Raw genomic sequence first — 17,180 nt, 5'->3', positions numbered from 1 at the left:
CCAATGGATGCAGCCACATGAGCGACCATGCAGAGAGCCCAGTGGCCCCGTAGAATCACGGGCAACAACACGTTATTGTTCTGGACCACCAAGTCTTGGTGTCTTGTGAGACCGCATGAGCTACCAGAAATATCAGCTTGCTGGGTTTGTGGGAGCCGATGCAGCCGAGCCAGGGCCACCCCGGCCTTCTGCCTCCTAGGGTTCAGCAACCATGCAAACTCCTCACACCTGGAGGTGCTTCAAGGAAGGAACCAGCTCTACGTCCCCTACTCCTGCCTTCAGGTTTTCAGTTGCAGCTCCCATCAACAGGGAGGCACACACAGTCACGCACTGGGAATGCTGGCTCAGGGTCCGACCCTGGTATGACCCTCAGCTCCTCCCTCTCACCCCTGCTGCTGTCCTAGCAGTTTCATTCTCTCTGCTCCTGTGGCTCCAAAGGCATCAGAGTGTCCTTCACAGATGTCAAGGAAAGCTGCATAGCGTGAAAAAATTATGTACGGATTCCAAATATTTTGCCTCCAAATAAATTCACCATTCAATTTCATTTTTCCAATGATTTTTTCATAAATTAAAAAGAATCTAGTTACTTATTTATTTATTTATTTAGAGAGAGAGAAAGTATCTATCAAGTATTGGTTTATTCCTAAAGTGCTAGCAACAGCTGGGATTGGGCCAGGTTAAAGCCAGGGACATGGGTGGTGGGTCCCCAGGCACTGGAACCATCACTTGAGACAGAGCTGGGACTCAGGCCCAGGCAATCTGGTGTGGGCTGTGGGTGTCCCAAGTGGTATCTTAACTGCCACACCCAATACCCACCTCTCCCCACAAATTTGCTGAAGTGCCCTTGTGTAACTAAGACCAACTTTGGGGGCTGGCCCTGTGGTGTAGTGGGTAAAGCCTCCGACTGCAGTGCCAGCATCCATATGGGCGCCAGTTCTAGTCCCAGCTGCTCCTCTTCTGATCCAGCTCTCTGCTATGGCTTGGGAAAGCAGCAGAAGACGGTCCAAGTCCCTGGGCCCCTGCACCCATGTGGGAGACCTGGAAGAAGCTCCTGGCTCCTGGCTTTGGATTGGCACAGCTCCAGCCACTGCAGCCATTTGGGGGAGTGAATCAGTACATGGAAGAGATCTCTCTCTCTCTCTCTCTCTCTCTCTCTCTCTCTGCCTCTCCTTCTCTGTGTAACTCTGACTTTCAAATGAATAAATAAATCTTTGTAAAAAAGAAAAGACCAACTTCAGGGATGTTAGGGGAATTAAGTATGCTTAGCTCTTGAGGGCGGCATTGGCCACAGTGCATACACAAAATGCTGGTGCTGGCCGGTGCCGTGGCTCACTAGGCTAATCCTCCGCCTTGCAGCGCCGGCACACCGAGTTCTAGTCCTGGTCGGGATGCCGGATTCTGTCCCAGTTGCCCCTCTTCCAGACCAGCTCTCTGCTGTGGCCAGGGAGTGCAGTGGAGGATGGCCCAAGTGCTTAGGCCCTGCACCCCATGGGAGACCAGGATAAGTGCCTGGCTCCTGCCATCAGATCAGCGCGGTGCGCTGGCCGCAGTGCACCGGCCGTGGCGGCCATTGGAGGGTGAACCAACGGCAAAGGAAGACATTTCTCTCTGTCTCTGTCTCTCTCTCACTGTCCACTCTGCCTGTCAATAAATAAATAAATAAATAAATAAATAAAAATGCTGGCGCTGTGCAGTGCGGGCTCAGGGTCCGGCGGGTGATCCACTTGCCCGCACTTCTGCCATTGGCTGGTAGCATCAGCATCACCTGAAAGCATGCAGGAAGGTGAGTTCTGGGGCCACGTGCAGACCTGCTGCAGCAGGAGCTCCAGGGGCAGGCCCCCGGCCCACACGCTCCCTGGGCCAGCCTGCCTCTTTCTTTCTAAAAATTTTTATTTGTATTATAAAAACACAAGCCCAGAAAAACACCACCAAAATGCATTCACAGAGTTATTTTGGGCCAATGCCCTATTTCATGCCTGCCCCATGATCAGCTGATGGCATTTAAAGTCTTAGTTTCTGGGGCCGGTGCTGTGGTGTAGTAGGTAAAGCTGCCACCTGCAGTGCTGGGATCCCTTATGGGCGCCGGTTCAAGTCCTGGCTGCCCCACTTCTGGTCCAGCTCCCTGCTGATGCACTTGGGAAAGCAGTGGATGATGGCCCAAGGCCCTTACACATATGTGGGAGACCCAGAAGAAGCTCTAGGCTCCTGGCTTCGGATCAGTCCAGTTCAGGCTGTTGTGGCCATTTAGGGATTGAACAAGAAGATGGAAGATTTTCTCTCTCTCTCTCTTGATAACTCTGCCTTTCAAATAAATAAAATAAAAATCTTTTTTGAAAATGCAGATTCTTAATGGATTCAAGAGAAGGCACGGGACAGAACTCAGGGCAGGAGTCTGCCCAGGTGGTTCTCCCCTTCAGTGTGTGTTCAATGAGACAAAGGGTCTTTGTACTTGCATCTCAAGATGAAAGGCTGAGAGGTGGCCCAGCCAGGCTCCTGTCCCTCGACTTCCAGCTCCCCCTCAGCCAGGCTTGCTGACCACATGTAGCATGGCTGTGTGATCTTGTTGGGTTTAATGCAGAGAAGTCCTGGGCAGGGGGCCATCCCACCTGCACACCTGCACACCAGGTGCACCTGCAGATGTCCAGGGGCAGGAGACATCTAGTGAGGGGCAGGGAGAATCAGAACCATGAACCAAAGCAAACCTGATTCCTTCCCAAGAAGTTTATCTCAGGTGCTTGGTTGCAGTGATGCAAAGCTGATCAATGCTAGTTTTCCAGCTGTTTTAACAGCGCTGTTGGCAGGAAAAACCAGTTTTATGCCCCAGCTCCCCAGTTGCCATCCTGTGTGCCGCATGTCCTCCCTTTGGAGCAGCAGGAGCCAGCAGACTGCACATCCCAGTCCCCCGAGAAGCGCAGGCAGGGCCTCGCATCAGGATTCCAGGGCAGGGACCTGGGTACCCAACCCTTTCTAAAGATCCCACAGGATTCTGATATGCATGCCTCAAGCTTGGGAAGCTGGCACGAGTGTGCCAGAGACTGAGAAAAACAAGCAAAACAGAAATTTTTGGAAGGGAGCCCATGAAACTGCAGACTGAGAAAAAAATAAATGAAGCAAAGAAGGCAGGCCCCAGGTGGGTTGGACAGGAAACCCTCCAGCAGCTTAGTGTGTTCAAGGAGAAGAAGGAGGAGAGGCGGGGCGGGGGGAGGAGGAGGTAGAGGGGGAGGGGAGGAAGAGGGAGGAGAAGGGGGGATGGTAGGAGGGGGAGGGGGGAAGGAGGAGGGCGGGAGGGGGCAATCAGTAAGTGATGGAGGGAGGGATGGAGGGAGAGAGGGGGAGGAATGGATGGTGGATGGACAGATGGACACAAGGTGGATGGATGGAGGGACAGAGTGATGGTCAGATGGATGGAGGGATGGAAGGGCAGATGGGCAAAGTGTGGACAGGTGGTGGGACAGAGGGATGGACGGACAGATGGAGGGATGGATGGACAGAAAGACAAAGGGATGGACGGATGGATGAAGGGACAGACGGATGGAGGGATGGATGGAGGAAACAGGTATGGAGTCTCATCGATCCAGGGCTGGGTCTCTGATGGCAGATGGGCCACCTGGCTGGGAGGCCCTCAACATTCCTGCCCTTCTCTGGGACCCGGGTGGGCGATTGTTGCTGACAGTGAACATGTGGCCTTGAACTTGTGCTACAAGTTCAATTCCTGGTGAAGCCACAGTTTCATTCCCCCTTTTCCTAACAAATTGTTGAAAGTGAGCTGAAAACCTGTGTGTCCTGATTTGTTTTCTGCACAATCAAGTGTGAATTGGGAGAGCACCAATGCTTTGTGGAATAGCTGTTTGAGTGACAGTGGCGACCCCAGAATGAAAGATCAGCTCACTGCCTCTCACCTTCCTCGGAAAACGTGTGACGTCCTCAGCTGCTTCCCTGGGATCTGACTCTTGTCATCTCCTTCAATTCTGAAAACGGCTTCTCTAAAACATCCCATGAGGCACTCATCCCAGCCAAAGCCTCCTTTCTCAGCCAGCAACCTGCAAGTGAAGTCCAGGTCCCAGTCAGAAGCAATAGGATGCAGTGAAAGCAGTGTGGATGGGACTGACTCCCGCTGTCACTCCTAATCACGGAGAAAGTGAAACAGAGACCTTGCTTTGAGCTCGGTGCACACAAACCTCACCTGAGATGTGGAATGTGAGACCCCATGGGTGCCCTGGCAGGGTGGGGAGGTGGGAGGAGGGGCACCCTGACCTTCCCCAGGTGAGAGAGACGCACAGAGACCTCAAGTGATTCCCTCAAAGCCACAAACCCCCTGCAGAGCTGGACTTGAACACATGACTTGTAACTGCTGGGCTGTGTTTGCTCTACCAGGCAGCACAATGGCAGACCACAGAGATAAGGCAGTTGCCACGAGGAAGGGAGAGAGTGGAGGGCTTCCCTGGCTCATAGGAGCCTGAGAATCACTGGCTGGGGAGGGGAGTGTCTGAGATATGGGGCAGCAGTGACAGCATGTTTAATCCCCCAAATCCCTGCAGGAAGACAGCTGCAGGGTTATAGGGTAAACTGTGCTCCACCCGCAGCCCCAAATTCCGGCGTTGAAGCCCTAAAGCCCCAGGATGTCAGAATGTGGCTGTATTCTGGGCAGAAGGTCTCTATAAAGAGGTGATTCTGTTGATGTTGGGGGCCTTAAGCTGGGTTCTAATCCAACCAGACTAGCATCCACATAGGAGAGGCAACTTGTGACGTCCAGAGCGAGACAGCTGGGATGAGTGTGCACTGAGGCCATGTGGGTCACCACAAGAAGTCTCCATCTGCAAGCCAAGGAGAGTGCCCTGAAGAGGAAGCAAACCTGCTGGCACCTGGAGCTCAGACTGCAGCCCCCAGACGGCGAGACGATGCATCTCTGTTCCTCCACCAGCCAGCCTGTGTGTTATTCTGGTGGCTGGAGCAGAGTCACCCAGAGAAGAGCCAGATAGCAAGATGAAAAGGCATGGGTGACAGGGGCTGCCAACCCCCAAGCCCAGCACACAAGTGAGAGACGGATGCCCACAGTCCCCAGCCCTGAATGTTGGGAGCAAGCAGAGGGCAGCAGGGAGGAAAGCGTTGGAGCTAAGAACAGAAGCCCCCAAGAGTCAGAGAGAACTGTGAGCCCAAGCAGCAGCTGCACCCCGGAGCGTTTGTCCAACGTGCTAGTGAGTGCAAAGGGGGGACGGGCAGGGCCACACAGCGTGCACACCAGCCTGCCAGGGTGCCCTGCCAGAACAGAGCCCACACGGAGAAGAATCTAGATGAGGAAAGCCCAGGTGGAGCAGGCTACCCACATGGAGACACGGAGCAGGGGAGGGAAACCTACCCAGAAGCCTCAGAAAAAAGGACACCCGGTTTTTGATCTGCACAAGAAAACAGCAGAAGAGAGAACGCTGGCTGGAGCTGCAAGGCTCCCCTGCATTACCTCTCCTGAAATACCAGGAGAAAAAAATGCACCTAAAAAGTAGGCAAGAGAAACGCACTGAAGTCCAGAACTACACAAAATTAATGCGAGACCTGAGAGACGGGAGCACAACCACATTCCTCCCGACAATCAAAGCATGTCAGAAGAATGTGCCCACAAAAATCAAAGCTGGAATCTACTCTTTCAACACGAATGAAAAGACATTAAGAACATCATATGGCGTGAACACCCTTAAATAGCTTGGGAAAACTCGTCAATAAGGTAACAAAACTAAGATGGCTTTAGAAAAAAAGGATTTACTTATTTCAAAGTAAAAACTAAATCAGAAGTAACATAAAAGCAAAAAAACACAATGGCGAATGCCTTAGATGAAAGGGACAATTTGTAAAAATAAAAAAAGAAAACAACTAACAGATCAAAAAAGACTTGAGAGAAAGTAAGAAATACAAAAATAGGTAAAGATCTAAAATAAAGATAATAAGAGCCTGAGAAAGAAAATCCAGGAAAGATAAAGGAGTATCAACCCAGAATCAGCAATGCCAAAATGTGTACTGGTTAAATTACTAAACTCAAGACAAAAACCAAAAGAATGCTTTTGGCATCCAGGAAAAAAACCAACTGACTTGTTTTTTTTTAACTTTTATTTAATGAATATAAATTTCCAAAGTACAGCTTATTGGATTACAATGGCTCCCCCCCCCATAACTTCCCTCCCACCCACAACCCTCCCCTCTCCGGCTCCCTCTCCCATTCCATTCACATCAAGATTCATTTTCAATCATCTTTATATACAGAAGATCAATTTAGCATATATTAAGTAAAGATTTCAACAGTTTGCACCCACACAGAAACACAAAGTGTAAAATACTGTTTGAGTACTAGTTATAGCATTAAATCACAATGTACAGCACATTTAGGACAGAGATCCTACATGAGGAATAAGTGCACAGTGACTCCTGTTGTTGACTTAACAAATTGACACTCTTTGTGGCATCAGTAAAACCAACTGACTTGTAACAGAAAGAGAAGTGAATTACCACCAAATTTTTAATAGCAGAACTTTGTGCCAGGAAGACAAAAATTACTGCATTTAGAATATTTGGGGAAAGATAATGTGAGTAAAGGATTTTTTAAAAAGATTTATTTGTTTGAAAGACAGAGTCACAGAGAAAGAGAGAGAGAGAGAGAGAGAGAGAGAGAGAGAGAGAGAGAGAGGAAGAGAGAGAGAGAGATCTTCTATCCACTGGTTCACTCCCTAAATGGCTACAATGGCCAGAGCTGAGCCAATCTGAAGCTAAGAGCCCAGAACTTCCTCTGGGTCTCCCATGTGGGTGCAGGGACCCAAGCACTTGGGTCATCTTCCACTGCTATCCCAGGCCATAGCAGAGAGCTGGATGGGAAGAGGAACAGCAGGGAACGAACTGGTGCTGATAAGGAATGCTGGCACTGCAGGCAAAGGCATAGCTCACTACGCCACAGCACCAGCCCCTTTCATGAACCTTTGAATGCATGTATGTCAAAAATTGCATCACCAAATAAAACTTTATAATCCTATTTTCAGGAACATGTTCATGTACCCTTATACATGCATACATTGAAACAGTGCTCAGTCCAAGAGCAGAGTCTGCAGCGTGGGCAGACCATGGCCTTGGAATCTCACTTCCCACCAGGGTTGTGGGCTTCATTCCCTGTCCCATGTCCCAGAGAAAAAAATTCCCCAGCTGAGCTCTGAGAGCAAGGTGCACTCACAGAACCACAGGGGTAGCATCCCAAAATTCCAAAGGCAGCAGAAGGATCCTCCCACTAATGAGAAAAGTGTAACTCCAAAAAGGAGGATAATTGCAATCAAACTCATCAAATTTAAGCAACTCCATAATCATATTCTTTCAAAAAATCAATTGAGCATTTTCTGAGGTTGATACCCATCTTGAGATAAAGAAAAGTACCCAGTGTTTATCTTCCTTTTCCTCTAGGAGCTATACCAATGGGTCATCCAGGAGTGGACAAGGGAAAGTGTTTACCATGGAAGCCCAGCCAGGAAGGGAAGAGGCCAGACAGAAGCACAAGATCACCAATTTTGCAACGGCAAATGAATTAATAAACATCAGTGGCTGCCGAATCACAAAAAGAGAATCACATAGACCTTCCATGCCTCCTGGCCAAAGAGCCCACAGTCTGGTCCAGACAACGGGAAGGTGTCTGCTCTGATCGACTTTGGGTCCAGCTGCAGGGCACAGCACAGCTCAGACCGTGAACCACACCACGTGCATGGGAGGGGCTGTGAGATCCAGATGAGAGGCCCACCAGCCCGCCTCCTCCAACAGGAAGGGGAGGAGAGATGCAGACAGGGAATCTGTGGATTAAGAAGCACACAGAATTTTAAGGCTAAAATGCAGGGTTCAGGGAGCACCCCTGGATGCTAAGACTTTATTTAAAAAAAAAAAGATTTGTTTATTTGAAAGTTAGAGTTACACAGAGAGAGAAGAGAGGCAGAGAGACAGGGAGAGAGGTCTTCCATCTGCTGGTTCACTTCCCAATTGGCCATTGCACTGATCCGAAGCCAGGAGCCAGGAGATTCTTCTGGGTCTCCCATGCGGGTGCAGGGGTCCAAGGACTTGGGCCGTCTTCTACTGCTTTCCCAAGCCATAGCAGAGAGCTGGATCAGAAGAGGAGCAGCCAGGACTAGAACCGGCACCCATATGGGATGCCGGCACTGTAGTCGGCAGCTTTATATGCTAAGCCACACTGCTAGCCCCTGAATTCCATTTTAAGTCTCCCTGCTAGATACACACACATCTTCATATTTAGTCTATGTGGCATGTCAAAGAGGTGTTCCTGACTTAGTGGCTTAGAGTCAGCCACTGGGGACCAAAAGCTGAGTTTGGACCCAGGGCCTCCCCACTCCAGGGCTAATGGTCAGGGTGCCAGACAGCTGAGTGCAACCACGGGAAACGAGACATTCCGAAAGCAAGAAGGTGGATGGATTTATCACGGTGGCTGGGGACTGCCTGTCTCAACAGGATGAGCCTTCAGGAGCGCTGATGGGAAATGTGGATTTTCTTTTCACTAGAAATAAAATGCATGAGTGGGGAAGGGAACCACAAGGGAGGAAAAAGTGAATCCAGTGGTGAAGGGGAGAAGCAAAGGACTCGCAACAGAATCTTACAGAGAGCTGCTCGCCCTCAGTAAGAAAAACAGGGTTGTGTTTGTTCAGTTTCTCTTGGAATTAAAGAAATGCAACTTTTTAAAAAGAGAGCAAGAGAAGTTTCCTTTGCAATAGGCCAGGTCCCCTGTCTAAGGCTGTGGTGCAGGGTCCAAGGGTGGTAGAAGAAAGAAAGAGAGAAAGAGAGAGAAAGAGAGAGAAAGAGAGAGAGAGAGAGAGAGAGAGAGAGAGAGAGAGAGAGAGAGAGAAAATCTTCCATTTGCTGGTTCACTCCCCAAATGGTTGCAATAGCCAGAGCTGAGCCAATCTGAAGCCAGGAGCCAGGAGCTTCCTCTGGGTCTCCCATGTGTGTGCAGGTACCTAAGCACCTGGGCCATCCTCTGCTGTTTTCCCAGGTGCATCAGCTGGATTGGAAGTGGAACAGCTGGGACTTGCACGTGCTGGTGCTTCAGGCTAGGGCTTTGATCCGCTACAGCACAGGGTCTGCCCCAGGAGCTGGCATCTTGCAGCAGGGTCAGGTTCACCTCGTCCCGCAGAGGAGCTGGCTGCCCCAAGTCCTGTCCCCAGGAGGCATCGTGGAGACAGGAGCGGTGTTAGCTGAGAGGCTTTGCTTCTGCAGTGAAGACCCCAATACCTGTGTTCTCTGGTTGCTTCCGGTGCTCGCCACAGCTCCCTCCTGCCCTCACCACCTTCACAAGGCAAAAGGCTCTTAGTGCAAGGGCAGGAGAATGGAGCCAGGCAGGGACAGTGCAAAGTGCAGCTCAGGCTGTCCCAAGTGAGAAGCAGGGATGGGACCTCTTTGCGCTCAGGTCCAGGAACAAGCAACCAGGGGCCTGAGCCCAGATGCCAGAAAGACCCGTGGGTGGTCTGGAGGGGGGCGCCTCGGGAAGGAAGCCTGGTGCAGGTGGGGTGTGGAGCTGCAGCATGGTGATCAGATCATTTGGAAACAATGTGACCAATGCCAAAAAAAAAAAAATCTCCTGGAAGCAGAGTTTATTTCAGGAAGACAAAAAAAAAAAAAATGATTTCTGTCTTCTATGAAGGGACTGGGGGGCTGTGATCTGCATTTCTGTTTAATAAAACAAAGGACACACACAGAATTATTCTAGCCAGCAGTGCATGGCTTTTGAGGTCACTGGGAGGCACTAATGGCTCTAATTGCTAAACGCATGTGGTGACTGCAAATCTGACACAATGCCTTGGATGCTCATTGTTTACGGCCAGGCGCGAAGGAATTTGTGCTGTGTGGAGCGCAGAGAAAATGAGGTGTGTGTGTATGTCTTTTGCTTAGATATCGCTGAGGGTTCTTCTGTCATTCCAGAGGGGTGCTGGCCACGACCTTGGGGTACTGCATTGCTTCCTGCGTGCTGTGGTTCCGAGTGTGCATGTGGGTGGCTGGGACAGGACTGATAATCAATTTGCTGCTGTGTGTGTTTACATTGTTGGCAGCTGGCATCCGCCTTCTCATCCTGCCCACGCCTGAATTCCTTTTAGGGAGGGGTGCTTTCTCCTTTAGGATGATGACACGAGACCCTGGTAGAGCCCAGAGTTAGGTCTATGAGCCCCTGGGTCCCCTCACCGGCTGATTCCCCCATGTATTTGCATATTGAGTAAAGTCACAAAGATCCAAACAGTGGCTGAATTCACACAGACTGTTGATGGGACTTCCTTTCAGTTCCCGGTCTGCAGTCTGCTGGGGAGCTGCTCCCAGCCAGCCTCTCCCACCATGTGCTGGAACCTTGCCTCTGACAGCCATCTTGCAGAACCTTTGGATCAGGGTGGATGGATTGCTTCTCCCGAGTGTGGCTGCTGATATTTCCATGCCAGCCTTCTCAAGTCTTACCAATACCAGGGGACTTCAAAAAGTTTGTAGGAGCCGGCACTGTGGAGTAGCAGGTAGAGCCACTGCCTGCAGTGAAGGCATCCCATTTGGGCACTGGTTCGAGTCCCAGATGCTCCATTTCTGATACACCTCCCTGCGGATGCGCCTGGAAAAGCAGCGGAAGATGGCCCAAGTCCTTGGGCCCCTGCACCCACCTGGATAAAGCTCCTGGCTCCTGGCTTCACATCAGCCCAACTCCAGCCATTGAGGCCATTTGGGGAGTGAACCAGCAGATGGAAGACTTTCTCTCTCTCTCTCCCTCCCTCTGCCTCTCTCTAACTCTGCCTTTCAAATAAATAAATAAATCTTTTAAAAAGTTTGTAGAAACTGAAACAGAAAGACATTTATTTGGGTGTAGGAAGTTGTAAAATGTATATTTCTTTCATAATAGGAATTTCTCACCACCTTTTGGATGCACTGCCTTCAAAACCATTCGCCACCACATAAATTGATTTTTTTTTTGACGGGTAGACTTATAGACAGTGAGAGAGAGACAGAGACAGAGAGAAAGGTCTCCCTTCCATTGGTTCAATCCCCAAATGGCTGCTACAGCCGGTGCTGCACTGATCCAAAGCCAGGAGCCAGGTGCCTCCTCCTGGCCTCCCATGCAGGTGCATATGCCCAAGTACTCGGGCTATCCTCCACTGGCCTCCCAGGCCACAGCAGAGAGCTGGACTGGAAGAGGAGCAACCGGGACAAGAACTCGGGGACCATATGGGATGCCGGCACCGCAGGCAGCGGATTAACCAAGTGAACCACAGCGCCAGCCCCTGATATATTTTTTTAAAGATTTATTTTATTTATCTGACAGAGTTACAGAGAGAGAGAGAGAGAGAGAGAGAGAGGTGTTCTAGGAGCTTCTTCTGGGTCTCCCACGTGGGTGTAAGGGCCTAAGCACTTGGGCCATCTTCCACTGCTATCCCAGGCCACAACAGAGAGCTGGATAGGAAAAGGAGCAGCCAGGACTAGAACTGGCACCCATATGGGAAGCCGGCACTGCAGGCCAGGCTTGAACCTGCTGTACCACAGCGCCGGCCCCAGGTTGTTCTTTTACTTCCACTTCCCATGCACTTTCTGTAGTTCCCGCTCAAAGGCTGCTGCAGACAACCGTTCTCCAGACTTTTCGAGTCTTATGCAGCCAACACATGTGGTCGTCTGATTCGGGGGAGATTCCCGCTAGAGTAGACACCAGCAGCCTGCCTGGTGCCTGCACCGTTACCCGGTCACTGCGTGCCAGCCAGACCTGCACCTGCATTTCTCTCCCATATATGGGTTTTGGTCAGGGGATTCTGGAAGTTTTGCTGAGAACATGGCCCTTGAGCAATGAACTGAAGGAGGTGTTGTGTAAGGAAAGTTGGAGAGGGGAAGGAGGGAGGAGGGGAGAGGAGGAAGGGATGGTGGGAGGAGAGAGGCAGGATTGCAGAGGGAGAATGGGGGAGGGCTGCAGCTCTAAATAGCCCCAACTCCATACTGGGAGGTGGTGGGCTAACCCTAAGCTGGGCCACCCCCTGGTGGCCACAGAGGGACCTGACTTGGTGGCACTTGTGCTGGCCAAGTTCCTTATCCCATCCCTCCTCCCAGTTGTACTCCTAAGTTCTGGGAGCACTCCGCAGTGCACACCCAGTCTGCTCGGTGAGGATGGAACCTCTAGGAGATGGGTCCTCTAGGAGATGGTGATGGGGGTGACCTTGTTGGTCAGGGCCTCTGTTGCCCCCAGCACTGTGGGTGTCTGAGGACAGAGAGCACCCCCATAACTGCAGCTGCAGTCGCAGTCAGAACTGGCATTGGAAGCCTGCTTGCAGCTCCATCTCGCCACGAGGGCACTACCTGTCTCTGCCTCTTTCTTACCACCTCCCGCCCTGGGGCATGGGTTGAACTGGGCCAAGTTCACTACATCCCGTGACGTGTCCGTCTCCCTGTGCACCAGGGGACCCCCGTGGAAATAACACTGGGTGATTTTGCTCTAGGCTGTGGACAGCAATCCAGAGTGGAAGCTACTGTGAGGCCACTGTAATCCTGCCGATGGATGCTGGATCTGGCTAGTGGACCCCTAACCCTCAGTGGAGACAGTTCCTTCCAGGAACGTGCCATTTGAGGCCCCTTGCCATCCCCTCCCCGCAACCCCCGGCCCTGGAACTGGAGTGATCTAATTGGACAGCTTTGGGAGAAGGGATCAGGCATGTGGAGCTGGCTTGTGTATTGTGGCTGTGCTTCCCTGTAGGGGGCATTGCAGGAGGGCTCAGGAAAGCCTCCCTCAGGAAGCCAGGGTCTCCATGTGCCTCGGTTCCCCAGCAGTAAACTGCCTTGGTTATGACATGGACTTTTGCTTTCCGGAGGCTGAGTCTGGCGTTTGGCAGCCCTAGACAAATAGAATGGGCTGGAGAGTTTACAAAGACCTCAGGCTTATCTGGCTGGATGTTTGGTGCCCGGATCTGTGTGGCTCTCAGTGACTGGCTCCTGCTGGATCATGGGGGGGGGGGGGAGCGGGGGGAGGCGGGGGGAGGCGGGGGGAGCCGGGAAGGCAGGCATCCCATGATGAGGCAGAGCAAGTTGCAGGAGAGCTGGCTTTTGCAACACAGCTGCACCCATGACAACACAGTGGTCCATGGACCCTCGACTCACAGGGCGGTCACTCCCCAAAGGGGCTGCCTCTCCGGTGCCCTTAGCACGTGCTCTGCGAGTTCAGTTTCCAGCCTGCGGAATCCAGGGGATGCGTTCAAACCACAGCAGTTAGTACGTTCCCGCTGGTTCTGACCTTGAACGTAAATGTGAGAGGCTTTGGTTTCTTGCCCGGGTTTTCTTGCAGCTACTGCCATATGGTGGTGGCCTGGCTGGCTTCTGAGGGGGACTGGCTTGGGACCAGCGAATGGGGCAGAGCTGGTGATGATGCAGGGACACCAGCCGTGATCTTCGTTTTCATCGGCAGTGTGCGCTGGGGTGCAAGCAGTGGTAGCAACACTCTCTGCCCGCTGGGGCTCCCTTGCCTGGGGATGGGTCAGCTCTTGCCCTCCAGTCCCTCGCACCTCCCAGGACAAGGCTTTTCTGCCTGTGATGGACTGTGTCTTTTTTTTTTAAGGTTTATTTATTAACAGTGGGAATAAGAGAGGGAAGAGGTGTACAGTTTGGCACAGGTTCCCTCGGACTTACCCCTAAGGGTAAAGCTAAAAACTTGCCATGGGACTCCAAATCCATTAAGTTGGCATGTACCAATGCCATCTTACTAGTTAAAGCAATCAGGTTAATTTCATAACTGATCATAAAGATAGGATTAAGTGTCAATGGGATCACAGAAATAAGACCAAGTGTCTGCTAATAATAATTGATAGAATTACAATGGAGAGAATGATCCAACATGGGAAGCAGGCCACACAGCAGACTCAAAGAATGACAAGTGCCCTAAACAGCACTCTGGCCTCAGAATCAGTCCTTAAGTCATTTGGATCTGGCTAAAAAGCCCATGAGAGGCCGGCGCTGCAGCTCAATAGGCTAATCCTCCACCCAGCGGTGCCAGCACACCGAGTTCTAGTCCCGGTCGGGGTGCCGGATTCTGTCCCGGTTGCTCCTCTTCCAGGCCAGCTCTCTGCTGTGGCCAGGGAGTGCAGTGGAAGATGGCCCAAGTGCTTGGGCCCTGCACCCCATGGGAGACCAGGAGAAGCACTTGGCTCCTGCCTTTGGATCAGCGCGGTGCACTGGCGGCAGTGCGCCAGCCGTGGCAGCCATTGGAGGGTGAACCAATAGCAAAAGGAAGCCCTTTCTCTCTGTCTCTCTCTCTCACTATCCACTCTGTCTGTCAAAAAAAAAAAAAAAAAAAAGTCCATGAGAGAATTTCAGGCATGGGAAGCCAAGACACTGTGGCAAAAAGTGACCTAAATGAAAGATCTCTGTGAGTGAGATCCCAGTGGAAAGAACAAGCCATCAAAGAAGGAGGTACCTTTCTCTGAAGAGAGGAGAGAACTTTCACTTTGACTATGGCCTTGTCTAAATAAGGTCAGAGTTTGTGAGCTCAAGAGGCTTCCATAGCCTTGGCAGCTCATGACAAGAGCCTCAGATGATTGCTGACATCATAAATAAGAGTGTCAATTGTTAAATCTACAATGGGAGTTACTGTGCACTTGCTCCCCATGTAGGATCTCTGTTCTTAATGTGTTGTACTATACGAATTAATGGTAAAACTAGTCTTCAAATAGTACTTTATACTTTGTGTATCTGTGTGGGTGCAAAATGTTGAAATCTTTACTTAGTATAGAGTCGATTTTCTGTATATAAATAAAATTAAAAATGAATATTAATGAAGAATGGGAAGGGAGGGAGTAGGAGGTGGGATGGTTTGGGGGTGGGAGGGTGGGTATGGGGTGGGGAGAACAGCTATATTCCAAAAATTGTACTTATGAGATTTATATTTATTAAATAAAAGCTTTCTAAATAAAAAGATTTATTTATTTATTTGAAAGGCAGAGTTAGAGAGGCAGAGGAACAGACACAGAGAGAGGTCTACCATATGCTGGCTTGTTTTCCAGATGGCCACAACGGCTGGAGTTGTGCTGATCTGAAGCCAGGAGCAAGGAGCTTCCTCTGGGTCTCCCATTTGAGCGCAGGGGTCCAAGAACTTGGGCCATTTTCCACTGCTTTTTCAGGCCATAGCAGAGAGCTGGATGGGAAGTGGAGCAGCTGAGACTACAACCAGTGTCCATATAGGATGCTGGCACTGCAGGCGGCAGCTTTACCTGCTACGCCACAGCGCCGGCCTTCTGACTGTGTCTTAACAGGCACCCCTGGAATGTGCACGACCAGATCTCTGAACCTGCTCCAAGAAAATTCTTCATGGAGAGCAGGATTTTATCATTCGGGGTGGCTGGAGTTGTTTGTGACACCTTGGTCAATGGCACTCAATGTGGCTTCCTTGCTGTCTCACGCAGCTCAGCTAACAGTATGTTCTGTATCTGGGACAGAGACTCATCACAAGCAATCAAAGTCTTGATGAAATTGCCACTGGAGAGAACTTATGCGTATGTCCAAATATTTGGCTCCCCAGGTAGGATGAAAATAACTAGAATTGTCTGTAGTTTCACATTCGAATGACTGATTTGAGTTCTGTTTCTTGAGATGCTATGTAATCTGTCCCCTTTCCCCAAGGGGACTTGGACATCCTTGCTGGGATCTGGATGAGTATAGGTTGGAAGTCACCAGACCCCGGGGGTGTGGCAAGGCTAGGGAGGGAAGCTCAAGGGTTGCAGCAGTAACAGCACCTTGCACAGGTGGCAGAGAAACAAGAGCCTGTCGCAGCCCACGCAGCAAGCTTTCAGCATGCACACGGCTGCCCTCGGGCTGAAGTGAGTTTACATAAGCACTGGATTAGAAGGTACACTGTTCATCTCTTCTGCTTGTGTTGGTGGGAGGATGTTGATCCTGATGTGAGTGGTTTGCTGCTGGTTTTGGCATTTCTTCCAATCGACCCTCGATGGGGCTCACCCGGCCTGGCCTCAGAAAAGAGAACTCGAGACAGAACCGCCGGCCAGCTTCCCTGGGGAGTGCAGTCCCCAGGGATAGTGAACGCATGGAAGATGTGTCCCAAGACCCCCAGAGGGACAGTGCCAAAGCCTGTCATTCCGTGCCACTTCCATCTTAACTGGGCACTTGTGGTCTGATTGATACACAAAACCCTGCATGTATTTAAGTTATACAACTTGATGTCTGGGCATGTGGAAAGACCTCATCACAACCAAGGTGCTCAGAATGTAGGGTTTAGGAGTGCTGTGATCAATTAGTAATGTCTGCCCTGAGCACAACTGGGAGTGGGCAGGTGAGCACCAGGTCCATCAATTCCAGTCTAACTACCAGCCCTTCATGATGGAGACCTGGGAGCTCTTACCCAGGGAGGGGCCCTCCTTCCTTCCAGACGCGTTTGAGAGACAGCTTGGTAGCAGGTGCCAAGGAAGAAGCCGTGAACTCCTACTCGAGTAGGTGCCCAGAGGTCCTGACCTGTTGGTATGTGCAGGTGTCTGGGCCACACCACCCAGACATTCTGCTTGGCTCATGCTGGCTGTGTCCCAGTCACCAGCACTGGTGAGCCCAGTCCACAGTTGCATGCACACACGGCCAGTTTATCACTCACTTCTTCCTTGCCGCATGGCTGCCTTGGGTTTCATCCTAACAGCACTGCAGCCTGCAACAACTGGCTGGCGTTGGTCCGGGGATGTCGTCAGCATGCCTGCCACACCATGGCTCCTTGTTGGTCTCTCAGCTGAGAGAAAAGCAGAAAAAAAATCACGCGAGCCAGGAATAGAAATTGTGACCATTAAGCAAATGTGCAATTGTCTTTCGAGATGGTACCCACACATGCTCTCTGCTGGTTATCTAGTGCTTGCAAAGCAGGCCATGGCTGCCCTAGAAGCCGGGTGCCCGTGGGGGAGGAATCTCTCCTTTGCCTGATGTGACACTGAAATTCTTAGCTTGTTAGGATGAACAAAGCAGCTTGCATCGGTGCCCAGTGACACCAGGATGAGAATAACCCTGGATTCTGCACCTGAGTGCTTCCAGCCTGCACGCCGCTGTGCACACGGAGACACAGGCATACTGGGTGGAGTTCTTCGTGGAATGTTCTGGAACCACCCGCTGGCTCATCCTTGCCCTGCTGTGAGGGCTGTTTTTCTATTTCAGACACAGTCCTTCCTTTGCTGTTT

Source organism: Oryctolagus cuniculus, chromosome 11 (assembly GCF_964237555.1).
Source record: "Oryctolagus cuniculus chromosome 11, mOryCun1.1, whole genome shotgun sequence".
Classification (NCBI taxonomy): domain Eukaryota; kingdom Metazoa; phylum Chordata; class Mammalia; order Lagomorpha; family Leporidae; genus Oryctolagus; species Oryctolagus cuniculus.
The sequence above is the reverse complement of the archived record's forward strand: the minus strand, read 5'-3'. Positions refer to the sequence as shown.